This window comes from Musca autumnalis, unplaced genomic scaffold (genome assembly GCF_047663935.1).
Source record: "Musca autumnalis isolate F117 unplaced genomic scaffold, ASM4766393v1 scaffold_2, whole genome shotgun sequence".
NCBI classification, from domain to species: domain Eukaryota; kingdom Metazoa; phylum Arthropoda; class Insecta; order Diptera; family Muscidae; genus Musca; species Musca autumnalis.
In genome coordinates this window covers 200,631,943-200,638,976 of record NW_027411755.1, presented here as the reverse complement: position 1 = coordinate 200,638,976, position 7,034 = coordinate 200,631,943, and positions in this window count along the sequence as shown.

Genomic DNA, 7,034 nt, shown 5'->3' with positions numbered 1-7,034 from the left:
ACGGTTTAATATCTATGGAGCAGAAGCCGAGAAAAGAGGATAAAAATCGCAATTGTTTTGCTATTTTGACCATTAAGATCTGTTCCTTTGGGTTTGTATATTCTAGAAAGATGTTTATTGAGATCTGAGGTACATTTTTGTAGTTTGCTTCAAATTTGATCGGTTTGAAAGCTGTATAACAAAACTTGAGAAAAAATTAAAAAAAAAAAAATTGAAAATTGATCGCGCATATTTTGACATATTTTTAAATATCTGCATAAAATGAGCATATGCAAAACCATATGCAAAAATATATTCCAGAATTTGTGGTCTAAATATCCCACCGAAATGGGTGAAATTTGTTACTATGTCTTCGTTAGGGGTATGCAACATTACAACTGAAATCTGTTCGCATAGGTCCACGTCTTCATATAGCCCCCATAGAACGGTACCTACCGATATTCGGTATTTTAAAAGTTGTATCCTCAATATCTCACTGAAATGCCTGAAAATTGTATTTAGTTCTCGTTGGGAGTATAAAACAATGCACCTGAAATTTGTCGGCATAGGTCCAAGTCTTCGTTTAGCCCCCATAGAAAGGTACCTCCCGATTTTCGGTATTTTGAAGGTTGTGGCCTCAATACCCCACCAAAATGTCTGAAATTTGGCATTTTGTTTTCGTTGTAGGTATAAAACTTTCCACCTGAAATTTGTCTGTATAGGTCCACGTCTTCATATAGCCCCCATAGAACGGTACATCCGGATTTCTGGTATTTTGAAGGTTGTGCCCTCAATATCAATGCGAATTGGCTGAAATGTGGTATCAAGTCTTCGTTAGGGGTATAAAACTTTCCAGCTGAAATTTATCGGTATAGGCCCACGTCTTTATATAGCCCTCATAGAATGGTACCTCCCGATTTTCGGTATTTTGAAGGTTGTGGCCTCAATATCCCATCGAAATGACTGAAATTTGGCATTTGTCTTCGTTGTGGCTATAAAACTTTCCACCTGAATTTGTCGGTATAGGTCCACGTCTTCACATAGCCCCCATAGAACGGTACCTCTGGATTTCTGGTATTTTGAAGGTTGTGCCCTCAATATCCCTCCGAAATGGCTGAAATTTGGCATTAAGTCTTAGGTTCAGGCCTTCATACAGGCCCCATAGAACGATACCTCCCGATTTTCGGTATTTTGAAGGTTGTGGCTGTGGTTATACATTTCTCTAATTTATTGACTTCTCTGAAGAGAATTTTTTTAAACAGAAAAATTGTACACACAAGCATTTTTGTACCTATTATTGAAATATTGGTTGCATAAGGAAATATGTCAAATGCATAAATTTTGCATATGCAAAAATGTATGCATTTTGCATAACTTTGCATATGTCATATGCTTCGATTGCAATGTAATCAGAAGCCTAAAAGATGCCCAGTCCCAAAAATTGACATGATTCGGACCTAAAATAGGGGTTGCATAAAATTCCGCTGTCTAATGATGACCAACATAAGTCCTAAGATCTTCTATGAGTTCTGAACAATTTCTATGAAATGGGCTTCTGGTCTTCTTCATTCGTCTGTCTGTGTTCAGGATGGTGTTTTACGATAAATCTCGAATATTTTGATCAAATTTTCCATTCCACTCTATCGGGCACAATTCCGCAAAAGCTCAAAATGTGTGGGATTGAGTTAAGTTCTACAATCTTTTGGATTGGATACAGTTTAAGGCCTGGTCGTGAATTGCTTTCCGCATGTGTACTTATGAATCAGATTACACTAATATAAATTTACATGTTTTATCATTTCATTTAAGTAATCCAAAGAAAATTTTGTTCTCATATCCAGAACGAAGACCTATGTACCTACTTCAGAACATCTTTACAGGGGTTAAAATATTGATAAACTTTGTATAGGAATATTCGGGAGTGATGGTGATCTCTGTTTCCACGTTAAATTATCAGCATTACTGTATTCCTCATCAACCATGACAAGGATGATATATTTTTCTATGTCATGTCCCTCGGTCTGTGAAATCAATATAGAGCTTTAAGGTAGGCTAGGTAGTTTCCTGGTAGGCATAGTTTCTTCATAGGTAGAGAACCTCCGTGCGGAAACTGCCAACATTGTTCCAATTTTTTGAAAGCTTATAGATTTTCTTATAGGGGAGGCTATTCAAAGTTCCTTGTAGTCAAACTTTACGTCAGTTTCTGAGAAAACCGACTAATACATCTAATTTGTTTCTGTTGCAACTTTTCGGTGTAAGATACAGCAGAATCAATTTAAAACGTGAATTTCAGTTCATATTGCATTACAAAATAAATTAGGGAAAATAACTTATAACCATATATCGCCCAAGTATAATAAAAAGTGGAAAAATCGTATATGTTTGATTCATTTTCAGTAGTATAGGAAATTACCCTCGAAGTCGACTCCGGAGTCGGAGTTGGAATCGTCAAAAACTGGCCTGGTGTCGGAGTCGAAGGAAAAATGGCTCGCCTCCGAAGTCCTGGTTTTGACCAAATCGGTTTCTCCCTTCCAGGGTTATCTTACGAATTACCCAGGCAGGCTTTGTGGAGCTTTCGGGCTATTATCTCAAGAAGTAAGGACCAAATAGGTCCACTCCCTTCAAGAATGATCGTGCGCACAATTTTTCGAACATTTTCAAACTTTTGTGAGGGAGGTACCTGAAGGAGTGAACCTATATGGTCTATCTTCGAACTTAAACTAAGATTGGAAAAAATATTATGAAAGCCAAATTTTAGACCAAATCGGCTTATCCGTTCGAGAATTCTCGTGCACTCCTACAACTACGCATGCTTTCATAGGGGCTTTTTAAATTCTTTCGGACTAATTTCTCAGGAAGTATGGACTTGCCCCTTATAAAGCTTAATGGGGGCAGCGAATACAAGTTGTTACAACAAAAATCAAAGCGATTTGAGAGCAGGTCCTAAGCTGAACTTTTCCGATATGTTGCGTGGGAGGTGCCCGAAAGAGTGGACCGATAGAGTACATATTGGAATCTCATCGATGTCTGGTAAAAACTTCACGATGTGCAAAGTATGGAACAAATCAGTCACTCGCTTCAAGAGTTATCGTGCGCATAATTTTTCCGAACATTTTCGTACCGGAAGGAGTGGACCGATATAACCCATATTCGAATTTAAACTAAGTTTGGACTAAATATAACGAAAGCCAAATTTTGGAGCGAATTCGTTGAGCAAATTCGCTCTAGCTAGCCTGGCAGACAGACGGACGGACATTGCCAAATTGTCTAAAACGGATTTCGTCCAAACATACTTGGGGTCTAAAACCATTATTTCGATGAGGCACATTTTGCCCGTATGAAAGTGTATATACCCTCGTTAGCATAAATGCTGAGGGTATAATCAAGATACAGCTCGCAATTTTTGACATAGAGCTCTATAATTTGGTACAGAAGTTTATATTACTCCTAGGATGTTTGATATTGAAAATGAGCTATATCGGCCCACGCCTTCATATAGCCCCATATAACTGTTCCTCCTGATTTTCAGTATTTTGGAGGTTTTAGCCTCATTATCACACCGAAATGGCTGATCTTTGGTATTAAATCTTCGTTGGGGGTATGAAACATTCCACCTGAAATTTGTCAGTATATGTCCACGACTTCATATAGCACCCATAGAACGGCACCCATTAAGTGGTGGTGGCTAATACATCCACTGGGCCTTCGGGTCAGCAGTTCCACTGGGCCTTCGGGTCAGCAGTTCCACAGGGCCTTCGGGTCAGCTGTTCCACTGGGACTTCGGGTCAGCAGTTCCACAGAGCATTCGTGCCAGCTGTTCCACAGGGCCTTCGGGTCAGCTGTTCCACTGGGCCTTCGGGTCAGCAGATCCACAGGGCATTCGTGTCAGCTGTTCCACTGGGCCTTCGGGTCTGCTGTTTCGTAGTCAGTAACCATAACACTAGACTAATACCCGAACTCCTCGTGTTCCCGAATATCAATAGCCGAACATCAACAGCCGAATCTATCGTCTTCCCGATCATCTGCAGCCGAACACCGAATACATCGTCTTCCTGATCATCTGCAGCCGAACACCGAATCCAATGTCTTCCCGATCATCTACAGCCGAACACCGAATACATCGTCATCCCGAGCATCTGCAGCCGAACACCGAATTCATCGTTTTCCGCAGATCAGCAGCCGAACGCATCGTGTTCCCGAACATCAACAGCCGGACGCCGAATCTGTCGTCTTCCTAACATCTGCAGCCGAACACCGAAAACATCGTCTTCCCGATCATCTGCAGTCGAACACCGCATACATCGTCTTCCCGATCATCTACAGCCGAACACCGAATACGTCGTCATCCCGAGCATCTGCAGCCGAAAACAAACAACACCGTTCCCTTCGAAGAAGAACCCGCTAATTCAACACGAGCTCCTCAGCTGCCAAACCCCAGCGAGTTTGCAAAATCCTTACACTATGTTAAATTTTCAAAAATATTGACCATATATTTATCTTCTGTAGGGGATGGAAGATACCAAGGAACGGTCCTGACCGGTTTTAACATGGCAAAGCCCAGGATTTATCTTGGTCCCTCTTTCATCTCAAGTGGACAATGACCTCCCCGTGGTGTCACCTGGGGAACTGCCTTTAACACCCGTTAAAGGTAGTGAGCTAACATGTGCCGCGCGTTCACCCATAAGAACGTTAAAAACTTGGGTTTGGGCGTCGGGTTAGTAACCCTCCCCTAGAAAAAAACAGCCCACTATGAAAAAACGAAAGAAAAGAAAAACTAACCCCTCTAAAGTTGACGAACCCCGCAAACGTTTTAAGGACAGTCTGCACAGTGAAACATCTGACAATGGAATGAGGCTGATAGACTTTGCAGCTGCAAAAAACATGGTAGTTAGCAGTACCAGATTTAATCATCTCGATATTCATAAGGGCACCTGGTTGTCTCCAGATCAAAGAACAAGTAATCAAATTGATCATGTTGTGATGGATGGAAGACATTTATCGAGCGTGTTGGATGTACGATCGTTCCGAGGCACAAACATTGATTCGGACCACTACCTTGTTGCAGCAAAGGTACGTACCCGTCTAAACGTTGCAAATAAAGAACGAACAGACACAACGCGGAAGTTGGACATCGATAGGCTTCAAACACAACAGATAGCCACAGCATATTCCACTCAACTAGCCCAATTGCTTAATGAGAGCACTCCTTGTCCCGATAACATAACACAATGGCAAAATATTGCCCACTCCATGCAAAAAGCCGCAAAATCCATACTTGGATACCAGAGACCTCCACAAAGGAATTCATGGTATGACCAGGAGTGTCGTGCTGCTACCGAAGAGAAAAATGCGGCATATAAAGCTACCTTACAATCAGTAGCAACGCGTAGCGCACGAGGGAGATATCGGAGAAAAGGAGAGAAGAGAAAGGTCTTTTCCGCAAGAAAAAAAGAGAAATGGAAAAGCAGGAGTGTGAAAAAATCGAGATGTATAGAAGCCAGAATAAAGTCCGAAAATTCTACCAAAGAGTGAAACATCAAACAGATGGCTTTGGTACAGGCACATCCTCCTGTAGAGACCAGCAAGGTAATCTGGTAACAGATACAGATAGCGTGTTCAGGATATGGAAGGAACATTTCCCCAATCTGCTGGTATCCAATAGTAGCGAAGACGATGATACCACAGATCCAATCCCAGAAGATGGTATGGAAGATGAGGTAAAAACAGCAATCAACCGGCTGAAGAATAATAAAGCAGCAGGAGCCGATGGCTTACCAGCCGAGCTGTTCAGAACCGGAGGCGACGCGCTGATAAGGTGTATGCATCAGCCAGTTAGCACCATCTGGCAGGAAGAACGCGTACCCGACGATTGGAACCTGAGCATCCTGTGTCCCGTCCACAAAAAAGGAGATAAGACTGTATGCTCCAACTATAGGGGCATAAGTCTTCTCCCTATTCTCTCTACAAGATAGTGTCAGGGATATTGTGCGAACGACTAAAGCCAATGGTCAACGAAATAATTAGACCATACCAATGTGGCGTTAGACCTGGCAAGTCCACCATTGACCAGATATTTACCCTGCGACAAATCCTGGAGAAGACCCGATTCTAAAGCAGAATTCGACAGTCCCCTCCGATAAAAGGTACCCCGCAAAGCTCATCCGGCTTTGTAAGGTGACTTTAACTGATACTAGGTCCTCAGTTAAAATTGGAAAGAACCTCTCCGAAGAATTTTGTACCAAAAGAGGTTTCAGACAAGGAGACAGCCTTTCTTGTGACCTATTCAACATTTTGCTGGAAAAGGTAATACGAGATGCAAATGTCAAAAGAAATGGCACAACTTCCACCAATAGCCACATGTTACTTGCTTATGCTGATGACATAGACATCGTGGGATCATCAGTAAAGGAAGTAACTGATACCTTTAGGAAGGTCGAAGCAGAATCTGCGAACGTGGGTCTGGCGGTAAACGGCGAAAAGACCAAATCGATGGTGTCGACGCGCAAAGCGTACATAGAGCTCGGACCTACTGTGGAAGTTGGTACGTATAATTTTGAGGTAGTTAAAGACTTCGTCTACCTCGGCACTGCCATAAACACAACAAACAACATCAGTTGTGAAATAAGAAGAAGAATTGTATTGGCCAACAGATGCTACTATGGTTTAAGTAAGCAATTTAAAAACAAAGCCACATCTCGTCAAACAAAAATAACACTATACAAAACGCTGATATTACCCGTGCTAATGTATGGCTCCGAAGCATGGGTACTTGCGCAAGCAGATAAGGCAGTGCTTGGCGTGTTTGAGAGGAAAATTCTATGAGCAAAGCCTCTGATTTTCTAGAAAATACCAACTGGTCTTCTATGAGAAGTGTGGTTTAAAAAGGAAAAAAATTCACTGCGACAAATATTTCTAATTCCATCATTTAAAAAAAAAAATTAAATGTTCTGCTTTCATTTTTATTCCAGGGCTGTGGAATTTACCCAAAATTGTTTGCTGGTACTTTTGCAAAACGTATCAAAGCTACAGTTTTGCATGCAACAGATACCGGAAAA